Source organism: Python bivittatus, unplaced genomic scaffold (genome assembly GCF_059951505.1).
Source record: "Python bivittatus isolate LINGU-HERP-01145 unplaced genomic scaffold, Pbiv_v1 ctg000220_np1212, whole genome shotgun sequence".
Taxonomy (NCBI): domain Eukaryota; kingdom Metazoa; phylum Chordata; class Lepidosauria; order Squamata; family Pythonidae; genus Python; species Python bivittatus.
In genome coordinates, this window is record NW_028277048.1 from 30831073 (window position 1) to 30846916 (window position 15844).

Genomic DNA, 15844 nt, shown 5'->3' on the forward strand with positions numbered 1-15844 from the left:
ATCTTTGGCCTAACTTGAAGTTCATGGAATCCCTTGAAGACAGCAAGAAAACACAATTTTTAAAAAAAAACTACACGGGTTGTTTTGAAAGAAGTGTATTTGTTGGTGGTTTTGCAAAGAAAACGGCAGAGGGGAAGAAGTGGGCGAGGAAACTGACAACTCAAATGTTGCAGTTGTTGGAAGCCTAGTGACAGTCCCAGTAGAGGATTGTTACAACTGAACTATAATTGTGCCTCTTCCTATTGATTAGATAGCAAGTGGAACTGCAAGTTGGTGTTTGAATGCTGGGTGTAAAGTAACAGATTCATGGACCTAATAATGTATATGGAGGACTGGATGATGTATGGCCCTCCAAATGCAGCTCATATAATTCTCTACATTAGCCGTGTTGTCTAGAATTGAAGGGAGTCATGTCAACATCTGAAAGACCACATGTTCCTCATCTCTGCTTTGAGTGAATACTAGTGTTGTTGCAAAGTTTAGTTACCTTTGTATATACCATAATCATACAACTGGCTTTAGTTTGAAAGGCTGATTCTTAGCTCTGGGTAGGTGACACAATGTTGGATCTGTGATGCCTTGATGGATTTTCTCTTTGGGTTATATGGGGTGGAGGAAAGGACCGTCTTTCCCTATTGCCAGTTAAAGACATGTGTAAATAAGGTTTCATCCAATTTTGGGAGGCCCAAGGATGGTAGAGATGGTAAAAGGTTGCAAAGTGGGAGGATGATGTGTCACAAATGTACAGTACCTGTACTGTAAGGCCGGGTTTTTGTTTCTGAGTTTGGGGGTGGTGCCCCTTCATGTAACCTGTTAAACTTATTTTAGCACTTATACTACAGGTTCCAGGTATTTCCTGCCTCAAAATGGTGAGAAACTGGCACCAGGTTTTATTAATTATGACAGGAGGAGGTTCTGGAGTTGCAAAAGGGGTTTGGGGACCACATGCAGCCTTGAGGATTCAGGTTGCTTTCCGTTGATGTACACAATAGGGGTAAAGGGAAGGAAACAGAGAATTGGAAAACATAGCCATGGGTGTCTTTTTTTTTGTTTTTTTGGAATATAGCAGACCCGTGACCAGGCTTTGTAGGATAGGTGGTTGATCCTTCATGCTCCATTAAGGAAGGTTTCATTTTCTTCACAAGAAGAAGCCAGATGGCTTTAAATGAGCCCTGTGTATCTCTCAACTACATCATAATGCAGAGAACAACGCAGTAGAGGGTTAAAGCTCTTTTTTTTTCTTTCCAAGTAGTTGCTAAATAAGAAATGATTAAAAATTGTAAACTTTCCAGGCACTTAAAGTTGTGCCTTAGCATTTGATCCATCCTGAACAGTGAATGTCCTCAACTCATGGCAAATAAGCATTTCTCCCCCTTTCCTTTTTTTGGGTGCTTACAGGATTCAGTTAAGGGGAGAGAAGACAATTGGCTCCAGGCTTAGTTTATGCTGCCAAGTTTTACCATTCTTATATGGCACAGTCTAGAAAGGCGGTGAGCAAGTGCTATGTTCAAATACATTTGCTAGTGATACCATTGTTGTAGCAAAAGAAACCCAACATCAAGAGCAGAAACTGGGAAGTCTGCCTTTTACTCTCTCACGTAACTATTTTGTTATCTCTTGGATTATATTCTAACTTCATGTTGTACATAATTAAGTTGACTTTTCAATGCGTCTTGGCAAAATCAACATGTTACCAACCTGCACCTCTATTTGTTATACATACGTAAATATAATATGGGAAATTACATGTTCACATTGCCCACATACTTACCAATGAACATGAAGTTTTGGAAGATTGAAGACCAACATGTGTTGGAAATATCTAGCCTGACCAATTTGTGTTCCCTATTACATTATGCAAGATTCCTATGAAGGCATTAACTTGAACATTTTCTTAAAAAAATAAATAAAATGAAAAGCCACTTATCCTCTTCTTGGGAATTAGGGTTGCTTAGTTGCTGCTGGCAGAAGAAAGCTTTATGCATCAACTAAATAAAACATAAGAGAAAGGTAGTCTAGCTAGCATATGGCATAGTTAGTAATGACATCCCATAATCTACCAATACGGTATACATATAAATTCTTCTTGAATGTGGGGTCTTTTTGCCTATTTGTTTTAGGTTCAAAATGAAACCTATGATTTATGGTTGGCTGTTGCCAGTCCGCCAGGGTTTTACTTTTAAGTATACATCTCTCTACCCCATCCGCCTTACAGACCACGTAATGCATATGCATTTTCTTTCTTTATGGCTATACTATCTTGGTGGCATGTGGCCTGTTGTCTACTTACAGAGCTGCGTTATGATTGCCTGCATTTGATGATTCAAGGGGTATCATCTCATTGCCCTTTCCTATCACTTTCAGATAGGATTCATTGCATTTGGGCGGATACTGCTATGACTTTCTGATAAGGAAACTTCCTGAGCAGATTCCAAGGGTTTCTTCCCCTGCGATCTGAGTCCAGCCTAAGAGACTGGGATGTTGATCTCTGGCTTCTTTCTTTCTAGCATCTGGTTTGCATTGTGAACTCCTGCCCCCTCAAGCCAAGGGCATCTGCTGAAAATCTAAAATTAGCAGCGTGTGTTGATCTAGTTAGCTGGGCTTGGTGACTCCAGCCTCCTGGGCTGGCTCCAGAGCTGACTCATTTCTTCTATTCAATGTATTCTGCTCAGACATTTGTGAAAGTGTGATTAGATTCATGTCTAGTGTAGCAATGTCCCCTTGGGTCTCATTTTTGTAGTTCTAATAGTGATAGAAGAATGTGTTTCCCTAACTTATTTGCTGCAAGCTGGTTTCATTTTCACCGCCGGGATTGGCTCTTTCAGCATTCAGGGTTGGGTGGAAGAATAGGCTCTCCCTTTTGTGCTGAGCCTGCTGACACATGCCTCAACAGATTATGAGATGGGCCACAGAATTTACAAATGTAAACCAGCATTTTTGTGGCGTCCTGCAGCTGAGCTCTAGGGTAAGGGGGAGACCCTTGCTACTCAGTCATTCTGGTATGATAAAGCAAGAACTGATTTAGAGCACGTACTAGATGAGGGGAACAGTAATTCCCCGAAGTCCTATAGGGCTTGGCCAAAACAAAAGTTTCTCCTGTGACTCAGATATAAGACTCATGAAGCAATGTGCCACTTCCTGCTCTGAAGAAAAGGCAAAGTGACTTCACAGATGCCATACGTTCAACCGCATTGGCATTTGTTTTAAACTTCTTCCGAACAGAGCATTAGCTGTTTTTGTCAAATGGGTACAGTGTTACAAGATATAAAGAAGAGTACCATGTCCAACTATTGCATACAAGTCTGTCTTTGTTGTAAGCAATTCAGGTGTTCCTGGGGCCATTGCAAAACATCAACAAGTTATCATGCAAATCACAGAAGATTGATCACAAGGCCTTATTGCAAGCACTGTATATCTTTTTCTTCTGTTCTTCCAAGAGGCATCTGTGATGCAAAGCGATAACCATCTCCTTGCCGTTTGCAGGCATCTTTTTATTGCCCTTTAGGCCTTCTGCTATGGAGTACTCACTTCATCACCACTGCTTCTGCCCTTTTATTATTTATTAAAAACATCTATATGTAAGACTTCCCATTAAAACACATTCAAGCAGTTTGAATGCAGTCATAAAATGAAAATAAATTGAGATAATATAAGATAGATACTGTAACAATACATGGGGGGAAATGTCTCTATCATTCACACAGAAAAGACCTGCATGAAAAGATGGGCCTTATTTGTCCCAGCTGCCAAAACAACCCAAAACCCAAACCCAGAACAACCAATCTTTGCTGCTTTCCTTTCTGCTGATGGAAAAATACCAGGGGAAGACAGACCACCAGATATTTGGAGACTGAAGGGGACCCCTTTTGGCTCAGATGTTCATGACATTCATAATGTTACAAAATCATGCATTTATTTGCCTGATAAATATACACTACCTCTGTTTGAATGAAAATGGAATTTACTTTGGTAGTTTGTACTTCTTTATCCTCGGGACCCTCTTCCCCCGTCCCTCCCCCCCCAAAGTCACGATGTTGTCTAGGCCCTCAGAGGAACTGAGATCTGTGGTGTTTAAATAGCTGGGAATTTGTATTTACAGAGCCAAGTTGCAAAAAATCCCAAGTTGCTCGATTTGAATAATTTTGAATTACTGACCATTATGCACATCGTAAGTTGCATTTGGGAGCTGAGCTAGAAAATAATCTGTACTTCTTCAAGATGAATCCATTAACAGGAAGACTGTTGAGCTAATTGCACAGACTGAAAGATGGAATAGACAGATACATAATAAACTGTGGTATAGATGAGAAGCATGTGTCTGATTATTTTAAAATATAAGTGATGGGATTTTCCCCTGGCAAAGATACATTGTTTCCCACTTTCCTATTTTTCTGTAATGAGAATTCTCTATCAAGGATAAGACTTGAATGCTGAAAACTAGGGATCCAAATGCCATTGAATCCAGTTGTTCAGTGGAGGAGTCCTTATTAAAATATCTTCCACTGAACAACTGGATTCAACTCAGCTTATTCATTCTAAGTAATTGGCACCATTTTATTTAAGAAGGCTTGTTATCATTTCTCATTTGCCATAATCTTCCTGAATTAGGAGGCAGGGGAGTAGAAAAGGGGGGTCAAAATAGGTTATTTTCATCTACTAAATTCCCTCCCCACCCTGCGATATCCCTGCATCACAAGACATACACCTCTGGGGCTCTCAGAAACCTAAAAGTGCGGCCATCAGGCTCCAAAGTTTACCTGCCTCTATTTTACTTTAAATGTTACCAAATTCAGTTCTGGGATTTGACCAGTCAGGATTTTTTGTTTTTAATGGTGAATGGTAGCTTAATTAAATAATGGTAATAGGGATTGAAGATAAATAACAATCTGATGAGAATAATTTTATCTTCTAATTTACAGAAGTAATTACCTCCACTGTAAAATAAGTAAAAATGTGCATGCAATCTGTTATTGTTCCAAGTAACATTATAACTTCATCTTGAGAGATAAATTGGTGACATACAAGAATGTTGAGTTCTTGTTTTCAAATCCCCAAAACAGCAAAAGACGAAGGAGAAGCCTATTGACAGTGGAAGATTGAGAAAAGTAGATCCGTAATTTGAGCTTGCTGCACTGAAAGAAACGTAAGGAGAAAAGGAATCCTTCACTGGGTACTGTCTCGCACACTATTTCTAAACATTAAATTACACAAAAAGGCCAAATCTGCATTTCTGAATGTACAAAAATTTTCAATTGCTTAATATTGTGCAAAAAGGCAAAGCAACTACATTTCAACACTAAAGCCAACTTCTTTCTGTCAAGATAAGGAACAATCAAAGACACTTTAGGGGCTGAGTAAGGGCCCATCTAAGTGAAAAAAACTATACCAATAAAGAAAATTTATTGTTAGTGTGCTGCTCTTGATTTATTTTCCAAAATCTTCCCTCTGAGACAAGCCACTTCACGTGCCTACTGAAAGGCAGCTGCAATGTGCTGTCCTTCCATCCCTTCCTCCCTCCATCCCATCCCATCTCAACTAACTCACAGTACAGCATGCAAGTATATTGCAAAGCATAAGTGGAGCATATATTTACCAACACTGCAACCAACAATAAGAAAAATACAAATACATCGGAAGCAGAAAATTAGTTAGTGAAACAACTGGTTTATTGGATGACAAGGAAATTTAAAAAGTATTGAAAAGATTAGAGGGAAGGTAAAAAAAAAAAAAAATTCTGAGAGAAGATATTTGGCAAGTAGAGGTGTGCAGATGTTTTAAGGTCAAAATGTTCCAGTCCTGTTTGTTCTGATCTCACCAGAAGTCTTCTGACATCAAAATGGGCTATTCCAAATTTACTGGAAGTGGTCTGACCTTAAAATGGGATACTGACTGCCAAACAGAGGTTAGAATGGCCTGTTTCGAGGTTGGACCATTTCCAGGAAAAGCTCATAAGGTTGGATCAGTCTATCTGACCTCGGAACAAAATGCTTGGAGATTGGAACACCTTGACCTTGAAATGCTTCGCTAAAAAAGGTGATAGAAATAACCTGGCCAACTGTAGACCAATTAACCTTTTAAGTATAATTAGTAAATTATATGCATGGTACCTATACATAAAATTGAATACCTGGGCTATTGAGGAGGACATTATTGATCCTGGATAAGCAGGATTCCAGGGGGTAGATCAGCAATTGATAACTCCTGGTGTTACAATTCCTTGCTGAAAAATGCATCACACAGCTACATTCTAAATGATATGCTGAGCTGGTTGATTTCTGAGTAGCATTTGACCTGATTTGAAGGAGCAAGCTATGGGTAATTTTAAGTAACTCCTTGATAGATAAGCACCTCCCACTTCTGATATATGTAGTATGAGAAGATGGGTTTACAAATAAGGTACAGTCCCCAGGGGACCTTTCTAGCTATATTAAGACTTCTAGGGGGGTGAAGCAAGGTTGTGTATTAGCTCCACTTCTTTTTAATAGATACATAAACTTACTAGTAAAAACTGGGTATTCATGCCCCAAAATTAGCAGAAAGAAGAATTCCCATTCTTTCATATGCAGATGATGCAACAATACTTTCACACATACAATTTGGCATGAGACAAGAAATGAAAACTTCGGCATCCTCTTGCAAAACTGAACGCTTTATTATAAGTTATGAAAAAACCAAAAAATTTAGTGCTTTCCAAAGCAAATGAAAGCACAAATGGACAATTAATAGCTATACCAGTTATTCAGTGTAAGTATCTAGTGGTTATTTTCCAAAGCAGTAGGAAATTAAAGGCTCAAATTATGTATGCTGCTTTGAAGGCACAGAGGAGGGCCACATCCATTCTAAGATTTTATAGAAAATGAGGGAAATTTGCCCTGGCAGCGATTAAGCTATTTCAGGCCAAATGATCAGCACAAATGATGGATCCATCTTCATATTTTACAACGTATGAACAGATTCAATCAGCTTTCCTTAGGGCCACAATAGGTGCCCCCGGATGTACAGTATGTCTAACATAATCCTAAGGCTGGAAGTAGGCTTGCCAGTGTTGAAACTCAGGCCTGGTCCAGAATACTAACAACTTGGATCAGAGATACTTTAAACCCCAGTGGATTATTTCCGCTGTTAATGGATAAATATAAAGACAACCGGCAATTAGTTTGAGAACAAAAGCTCATTACCTCTGCTTCTCACTTGTATAACTAAGCCAACCAGGATATGAGGATACTATGAGAATGGTTAAAGGATTTGGAGCACCAGAAGCTGGCCCAAGCTCCATGCTTCTGTTGCTTATTGGGTGGATGATACTAATGGTGGCCCGGCCAATTATTTCCAAAATCTTATTTTTTACCAACACAGATGGGTCTTTTCAAGGGCACTCATTAATGCTTTCCCCTCTGCAGTCTTGGAGGGCAGATATAAAAAGAGTTCATGAATAGAAAAGCTCTGCCAATGTGGAAAGAGGGAAAGAGAATCAACGGCTCACATTCTTCCCAGTTGTTCCTTTAGTGAGCAAACCAGACAACCAAGGATAACTCCACTTATTAAAAGGCTGAAAGGGCAGTCCACACAATTTCAACTTCACCTGTTGCTGAAGGATACAACCCTAATGTTTTGGTTCAAGTTGTATGATTCTGCTCTAAAGCCATACAAAAGCGTAAGTGCCTTATGGATAAAAAACGTGCAAGGCAAAATTCTATGTTTTATCCCATTTTAATATTGTATGTCATAGAATTATTTACTTCCTCCATTTGTTTTTTCTGTCTTTCTTATTCTCACATGCATCCGGCCAAGAATAGCAAAGTAGCAAATAAAGTAGGTAAGTTTTATAGGTAACAGGTTTTGTAGTTTAATAAACTAAATTAACTAAATCAACAAATTTTATTGCTTTTAAGTTTTAATTTGCTATGCTATCTTAAATTTACCCATTTTACTTATGCGTACATGGATATTTTGTTTTTTCTTTCTTTTTTTCTTTTGCACTAGTCATTGACCATAATAAAATTTGTTCTGTTCTCTTCTGTTCTGAAAAGTTTTGCAAGTAAAGATAAAGATTCTTTTAAGGTGAGCTTGATTTCTGGTAGCTGTATGGTCACGTGTGTGCAGTTTTCTTGGCAGTTGTAAGAAGTGGTTGTCAGGTTCCTCTTTTGAGATGTTCTTTCCAGGCTAGCATATCACTCTAGTATTGTCTGGCAGGCTCCCCTCCAATACTAACCAGGCCCAAACCCTGCTTAGCTTCTGAGCCGAAACAAACATGGCTGGTGTTTTGCATTACTTCATATGAATGTGATGCTTGAACTGATATTTTCAGGGAAGGATCTGAAGAACAAAGGCCAACAGTGATAACAAGGCATAAAGCTTGAGGGTGGTGCAACACATACCTTTCTATGAATTCTTCCTTCGGAAAGTAATCCTTTGTCCCCAGTCATAATACAGTAGGTGGAGGGATTTTTTTTTCTTCTCTTTGTATTTTCCTCCTCCTTAGCAGCGTCCAGATGTTCTGTAACATTCAAAGAAGGCACAGCTGCTTCAGTTGCACTCCTAGCAAACAGTTATGAAGCTAAGTGTTGAAGCCATCTCCATTAGTAAGAGTTATAGTACAAGACTGAAATACATTTTTCTTGGTAGCATAGAAGAAGCGATTGCTCAAGGAATCACTATAAAAGTGGTTGGGGTAAAAAATGGCTGCATGAGTTGGGTTGGGAAATGTATGCAATGCCTTGTGAATGAATATATTACAGTGTCCAGATAAAGTGCTTGGGTTGATTAGCTCCGGAAAAGCACCTTGGAGTTATCACAATTACTTTGATGAAAACATATTTTGTTATGAAAAATACCAATTCTATATTTGGAATCATCCAGAAAAGAAAATCACACAGTAAACATCATATACAACTTTATAGTCTCGTCGTATTTGGAATGCAGCATTCAGGTTACAAAACCTGAAGAACAACATTATGGAATGGGATAAAATACCCCCCCAAAAGGCAACCAACTTGACTCAGAATCTGGAATCTATAAGAAAAGGCTACATCTGGTGCCTTTTATCTTAGAAAAGCAATGAATAAGTATTCTCATAACTCTAGAACCTGGATAAACCTAATTGGGAAATTCAGGACAAATAAAAGGAAGTATTTCCTTAGGTTGTCTGACCAAATGTTGTGGTGAGTTGGAGGATATAACAAGTGAGATTGAGGGGAGGGAAACTCCTCTTTTCAAAGTCTCATCCCTTTCAAAGGGATATTGTCTTTTGTCAGCTTTGGCCAGTAAAAGAAGACACCATTGTTTGTGCTCTAGCTGGACCACCTGGAAGTGAAGCCCTGCTTCTGGAGCCCTATGTCGTTCTCACTGGAAAAGGCATGGAGAAATAAAAGATGGTGAACCACAGGTGACAGTTGGCAGTGGCAAGTGCCATTCAAGATATCTTGGGTCAGATTAAGCCCACTGACTAAAGGATTCCTATTCCTGTCATAGTGCATAGTTCAAATATGTTGTTTTCTTTTACAGGATGTAATGATAGCTGCTAAATTGGATAGCTTTAAAAGGAATCACACAAATTCTTGATGGATCAGGCTCAGATGTCAAAGCTGCATCCAGGAACAATACCAACTGGCCTTTCAGTACCAATTTTATTGATTGAATACATTTGATTTGATTTGTATGGCTGCCCATCTTAGCAAGTGACTGGGCGGCAAACAATTTTAAGATAAATTAAAAACAAATTTCCATCATAAATATAAAAATTAAAATACACAGCAGTGTAACACAAATGCCAAATGAGAGCTTGTTCCCAACAGCTGCTGTTCTTGTGGATTTTCCATAGATATCTGGCTGGCCCTTTTGAGAAGAGAACATTGGCCAAGGCAAGCTTTTGGCCCAATTCACCAGGACTTTTATGTTCTGAATGTTTTCAGTCTCAGAGCATTTATGAGCTGAAAAACTGCATGGTTATTGACTTTCTTGATGTACCACCAGTTGGGAAACAGGACTGATCGCAATGCTTTGATTTGCTGTTTATGGTATTAGGTCCTTGGGATTGCTATTTATATAACGCCCCCCACCCCCACCCCAGGCCTGCCCAGTTCATAAATTAGGTGCTTTATTCTACTGTCCTGTAGCTCCAACACTCTCTTGTGTTTCCTCCTTCTCTTTTTCTAAGGGACGTGTACATATACATGTGTTTATGAAATAGTATTAGCCCATCTTTGTAGCTTTGCTAGCTACATGGAAGAATGGGGCCTCAGATTCATGGGATTAAGTGTTTGAGGGATTCAGTATTGGCATGGCTTTATAATTTAGCACTCTCAGAGACCAAAGGGAGTTCTGTGGTTTAAGAGGAACATTTCTAACTCAATTATCTCAATGGATCTCTCTGCCCTTAAAAAGTATGAAATTATGGCTGAAGCCACTTAGTTCTGTTCCCAGAATGCATTGGTTGCCCTGCATGGGCTGTACTGTATTGTTTTAGCAGTGAGAACCATGCTCTTGTTTCCAGCAACAAAACCGCTGTTATTTAGTGGCTTCAATAACCTTGGGCAATGTTATTCTGGTTGCCAGGGAAACGTTTCCTTTGTTGGAGCGCACAAACTATTGGGTGTAATTTATGGATTTATTTACGTTTTGGTCCTGACAAGCAGGTTACAGTTGGGAAGAGAACAGGACTGTGGCCTGCGAAAGAGGAGCCGTTACTGAAATGCTAAAAACTGAAACTCCCAAGCCAAGCCCTTGTGCCCTGAGATTTATTTCCTTTCAGTCCTGGTGGTCAGCCCCTTTTGCAACTTTTGAAAATTCAAGCTCCAAAGTCTTAATTCTTCAAGGACGGCACCTAAACTCTACGGTCCACAAAACAAGCCAAATCGCAGATACTGTATATATGTTTTCCTTAATTGACAGGCCATATGTTGACTAGTTTGACGTTGCTTTAAAAAATATTTTTATGTTCTGCTTTATTTCCTTTTTTATCAAAGAGCAGAAAGAACTGGCAGAATGTGATGAGACACACGGGAATACTTAGAACTGGCATAGAGTGGCTGGGTGGGTGGGGAAATGAATCGTTTGTATCTGTCGTGCTCTGTCATTTCCCCCCTCCTAAAATGCAGACCAGCCTCCAGCAGCATGACCAAGATTGCGGGCGATAGGATTTGGTTCGTGTTGGTGTAATTGCCACGGGTGCCTGGTGCTGGGTACTGCCTCTGGCAAATCACACATCCTCATCTCTCTTGTGCCCTCAAATGCTCAGAACTCCGTTTTGTAAATCAAGCTTTTTTCTTTTAAAGCAATATTTATGATGCAAAAAATAGGATCAATATCTACATACGCTCCATATGTTAAAGAATATGTTCAGTAACAACATTTTTTGGTGAGATAGTGTTGATTTAGAATGGCTAATTTTGTGTATGTGTGTGTGTGTGTGTGTGTGTGCGCGCGTGCATCTATACATACACTTGCACGTATAGTCAGGAGGCTCTATGTAGCTTTCCCCCCCCCCGGAAAACATTTTCTCTCTCTCTCTCTCTCTCTCTCTCCCCCCCTGAAAAAAATGGGTGGGGGGAGAAAGTGGTGGAAAACGAGAGGGTTACCCTATAAATAGTAGGTTCTCAATCTTGAGTCTGTAGCTAGAAAAATACCATAAAGTTCCTTAACCGTCATAACACTTTTTCCAAGTCACAATATCCTTCCATCTGCTCTGCTGGAAGGCTAATTTCATAAAATGAGCCCTGTCCTTGAGGTTCTGGGGTGGCCAAAGCAGTTGGCCATGCCCAGCTATACTGCCAATTTTATAAATAAATATGAATCTAAACAGTGAACCAACTGTTGTCACCCTCCCCGCTCCCCCGCCATAGCAAACTTTCCAGACTACCTAGATGAATTTCTGCTCACTCTTTCAGGCAGTTTGCTACTACCTACCACAGTGTTTCTCAACCTCAGCAACTTTAAGAGATGTGGACCAACTCTTGCTGGCTGGGGAATTCTGGGAGTTAAAGTCCATACCTCTTAAAGTTATGAGGTTAAGAAACACTGACCTATCAGGTAGCAAAATTTGGTGCAGTGGCCTTTGGAGGGCAGTTACAAATAGCAAGCATTCATAATCAAAGCTGATCACCCATTTCTTTGGGCTTGTAGGGTGTTTTAAGTGGCCTTTAGCCATAATAAAGAATTCATTCATGAGAGGGATATGAATAGAAGAATTGTTATCTTGACCCTTTATAAAGATTCTGGGTTGAGACAGAACAGTTGCACAATGAAAATTTCATCTGGAAGCATCATTTTTGTTTGTTTGTTTGTTTAATACTCTGGGACTAGAGGGGAACTATCCCATTTATTGTTCTAGATGAATTAACATACTTAAAGATTAGGTGGCCATTACTTGATGGATGGCATTGTTACAATCTGCGTGGTAAACCTAGAGTTCCTAAAAATAAAAAATGTGGCCTCTTCTTAGCACTGAGGCTAGAAAAAGAGCACCCCGGTTGTTGCTTTTGGAGAAGATATTGGTTGGGCCTTTTGTGCTACAGCTACCCAGTCTGTTTGGGAAGGAGAGTTTTGTAACAAGGTTACCATAGATCTTCTGTGCTCTTTCCCATGAGGGAAATTTAATCTCAACATCTGCCTTAGTATTTCATCTTTCTGGGAAAGGGGAGCCAAGAGGTAGTGAAGGGCTGCAAATTGTTGCTAAAGTTGGCAGGCCCACTGTGGGTCAGGGTTGTTTGGTTTTTCTTTTCTCTCCCCCCCCCGCCCCCCGCCCCCCATATTGATGAATATCAGGAACAAGGTGTGTGGCTAAAGAGACAACAAGGGAAGGGGAATGTGGGAAAGGATGAGGGAAAACTGTGAAGAAAAAATTAACAGCAAGAGCATGCACACCTGCAGTGCTAGAGTTAAAAAGAGGGACGGGGAAATCCATATGGGCAATAAAGTGGCTATTAGGGCTGGAGAGGGCCCTTCCTCTTCCATTCTGTTAAATGCTGCTAATTGCAATCAGTCCTATTAGCGCTAATGGGTTTGAGCACAGGGCCCTCTTCTGCACACCCAGTGGAGAACATGGAGCGCTTGGTATTCCTTTTTAGCTCAGCAAAATAAGGGCTGGGTGTGTCAGAGCATGAATTAATGATACTTCTGGGAGGTTCCTGCCTGAAGCATGATGAATAGCAGCTGGATCAAACCTGGGAGTGAAATGGAAAAATCTGACCCAAGAAGATGCTGACTCTACTTTTAGGGGGAGGGGCTTGGATCATGACCTAGGGAAACTGAGGCATGGCATATTGTAGTAGCTATAACTTTGACTCACAACTTTTAGGGCTCATTCTAGGTCCCCCTGTTCCTTCTTACCTTGGACCCCAGAAATACTTCCTTTATGTATTTGTGGAAATGTTGTAGCTCAGTGGTACAGGACTTGCCACGTGCATAGGTATACAAGGAAAAGTCCTTAGCAATCCCTAGAGCAGTGTTTCTCAACCTTGGCAACTTTAAGATGGCTGGCTGGAGAATTCTGGGAGTTGAAGTCGACCCATCTTAAAGTTGCCAAGGTTGAGAAACACCGCTCTAGATGGATGTGAGGAAAAAAGGCTTGGTCTCTGCCAGTCAGTGTGGATTTGCAGGATATGTGCCAATCAGGTCCTAATGCATAGGGAGTTTTTCATATATTTGCTATTGGACTTCCCCTCTCCCCTCCCTCAATTACAAGATAGCATAGGCAAGTTGTAAGGGGCAAAATGCTCTTCAGGAAACCAGCTTCATTTCCTCTTTGCATCTCTTACTGGGAAATCCATTCCCATGTGAATCTTCTGGTCTTTACTTTCCCAACTGAGGAGGTTGGATGTTCATTGTGCCCCTTGCCTCTCAGCTTATGTTTTACACACATACTCAGCCAGCAGCTAGCTGCAGTGAACTGCTGAATGCTGTCTCATAATGGTTAAAGTGCCATCTGGGTTCATAGATGGTGCATTTATTACTGTTTATTATTACTAACACAAATTTGAATGGAGTTCCTTAATTTGCCTAGTTAAAATAGCATAATTGTTGATGGTCTTGGAATATAGCATCTTTCATTTATTTCCCCTTTTTCTAACTATGTAAAGTGAAATGGCCCAAACAGTGTCTTAAACTTTACAAAGGGCATGGCAGAGCAGGAAATAACTTAAAAAGGACTAATTTGGCTCATAGGAGAGACAGCTGGAAAAGGTTACAATGGCTGGAAAGTAGAAAAAAAGAGAAAGCCCTGACACTAATGGCACTTTGGGGAAACTGTGAGGGTATGAAAGCCTGGCCCTGTATGGGTGTGGTTCACTAGGATTGTAAGCCCCCCAAGATGTATGGAATCTGATGGGGAATCTTGGGCATTGTGGGGAATTGTCCAGAAACTACAGTAGGTAATCTTGTTAAGCCCTTATTGACCTATGGAATAGGGAAACAGAATGGACCCCTGAAACAATCCCCCCAAGTGCCTGCTTCAGGGCTGCAGACCTGGATTTTTCCTGGTTACCCTGGAGAGAGCTCCAGGGGAATGAAGCAGGCCAGGAGGCAGCTTGAGCAGAGTGGTATAAGATTGAATGAATAATTGCACATTGAAGCCAGCTGGATGTTACTGCAGTGCCTATTGCATGACACTAAAGACTGCAGAGAAGGCTTACTTCATAGCCGCCGTTGCATCCTCAACTAGCCGTCCAGTAAGATTCTGTAGGGTGGCCAAGGACTTATTGTTACCTGCTCTAGAAAGCCCAGTGTTGCAGCTCTCAAAGTATTGACGTGACAGATTTGTGAAGCATTTTTATGCCAACTTAAAGGATGCTTTTAATACAGGTCACAATGCGCAGTATACCATTTGGTCTAATTGTGTGGGATCACTTTCAGTTTATGAAGCCTCAGGTCATGGACAAGATGGTTTTAGTTCTCTGGCCTACCGCATGCTCCTTTAACTCCTGCTGATCTTGACTTATTCATACTAGTTGAGGGAGGTTGTCTAGGTGGATCCAGAAAGTAGTGAGTGGAGGAAGTGGTACCTCCAGCATTTCAAGAGGCAATGGTCTGTCCAGTCTTGAAGAAGCTCTCTCTAGATTCAGAAGATTTGATCAAATATTGCCTTACTGTATTATAAATATTGCTTGTTTGGATAAGTTGCTTCAGAGGGCAGTGGGCTTGTTTGGGTAAGTTGCTTCTATACAGTTGCCAGTTCTTGAGTATACACAGCTATCTTGATCTTTTTCAACCTGGGTTCTGGCTTCATTTTGGAAACTATCAGCTTGATAAATGTTAAAAAAAGGCAAAGGGAGTATGACTCCTTTGATTTTGCTTGATGTTATAGCTTTTGATATCACTGACGCAGTCTCTCTCTGGACTATCTTCATAAGCTGTGGGCTCAGATCTGTGTCCACACTTTGCTTCTACTTTCAAGAGCAGCCTCAGAGAGTAGTACGGTGACTGTGCTCTGGACCCTGGGCTGATGCTACCCGTGGGTGTTCCAAAACATCTTCCCCACTTTGAATCTGAATGTCTAAAGAGCCCTGTGGCTGTTCTTAGACCTCCTGCTTGTCACTGGAATCCTAAGTGAATTCTGTGGCCAGGAGTGCCTATTGCCAGCTTCAGCTTGTATATCAACTGTGACCTTTCTTGAATAGTCTAGCAGTGTTCATGCATTGATCACTTTAGACTTCAATTACGGTAATGCACTCTGTTTGGGGCTTCCCTTGTACTTGGTCTGGAAATTGCAGCTGGGGAAAAATGCAGTGGCCAGGTTGCTGAGCAGGGCACTTGATGTATACATATTGCGCATGTGCTGAAGCAACCGCACTGGCTACCAATTAGCTGGTGAGCCAAGTTCAAGATTTTGTTTATGGCATCTAAGGATACT

At 40.6% G+C, this 15844-nt stretch overlaps 1 protein-coding gene across 5 annotated transcripts in view; it reads left to right on the forward strand.

Moving 5' to 3' along the window:
* DGKA (diacylglycerol kinase alpha) overlaps positions 1–15844 on the forward strand; it is a 66261-nt gene that overhangs the window by 19742 nt on the left and 30675 nt on the right. The window lies entirely within an intron of this gene.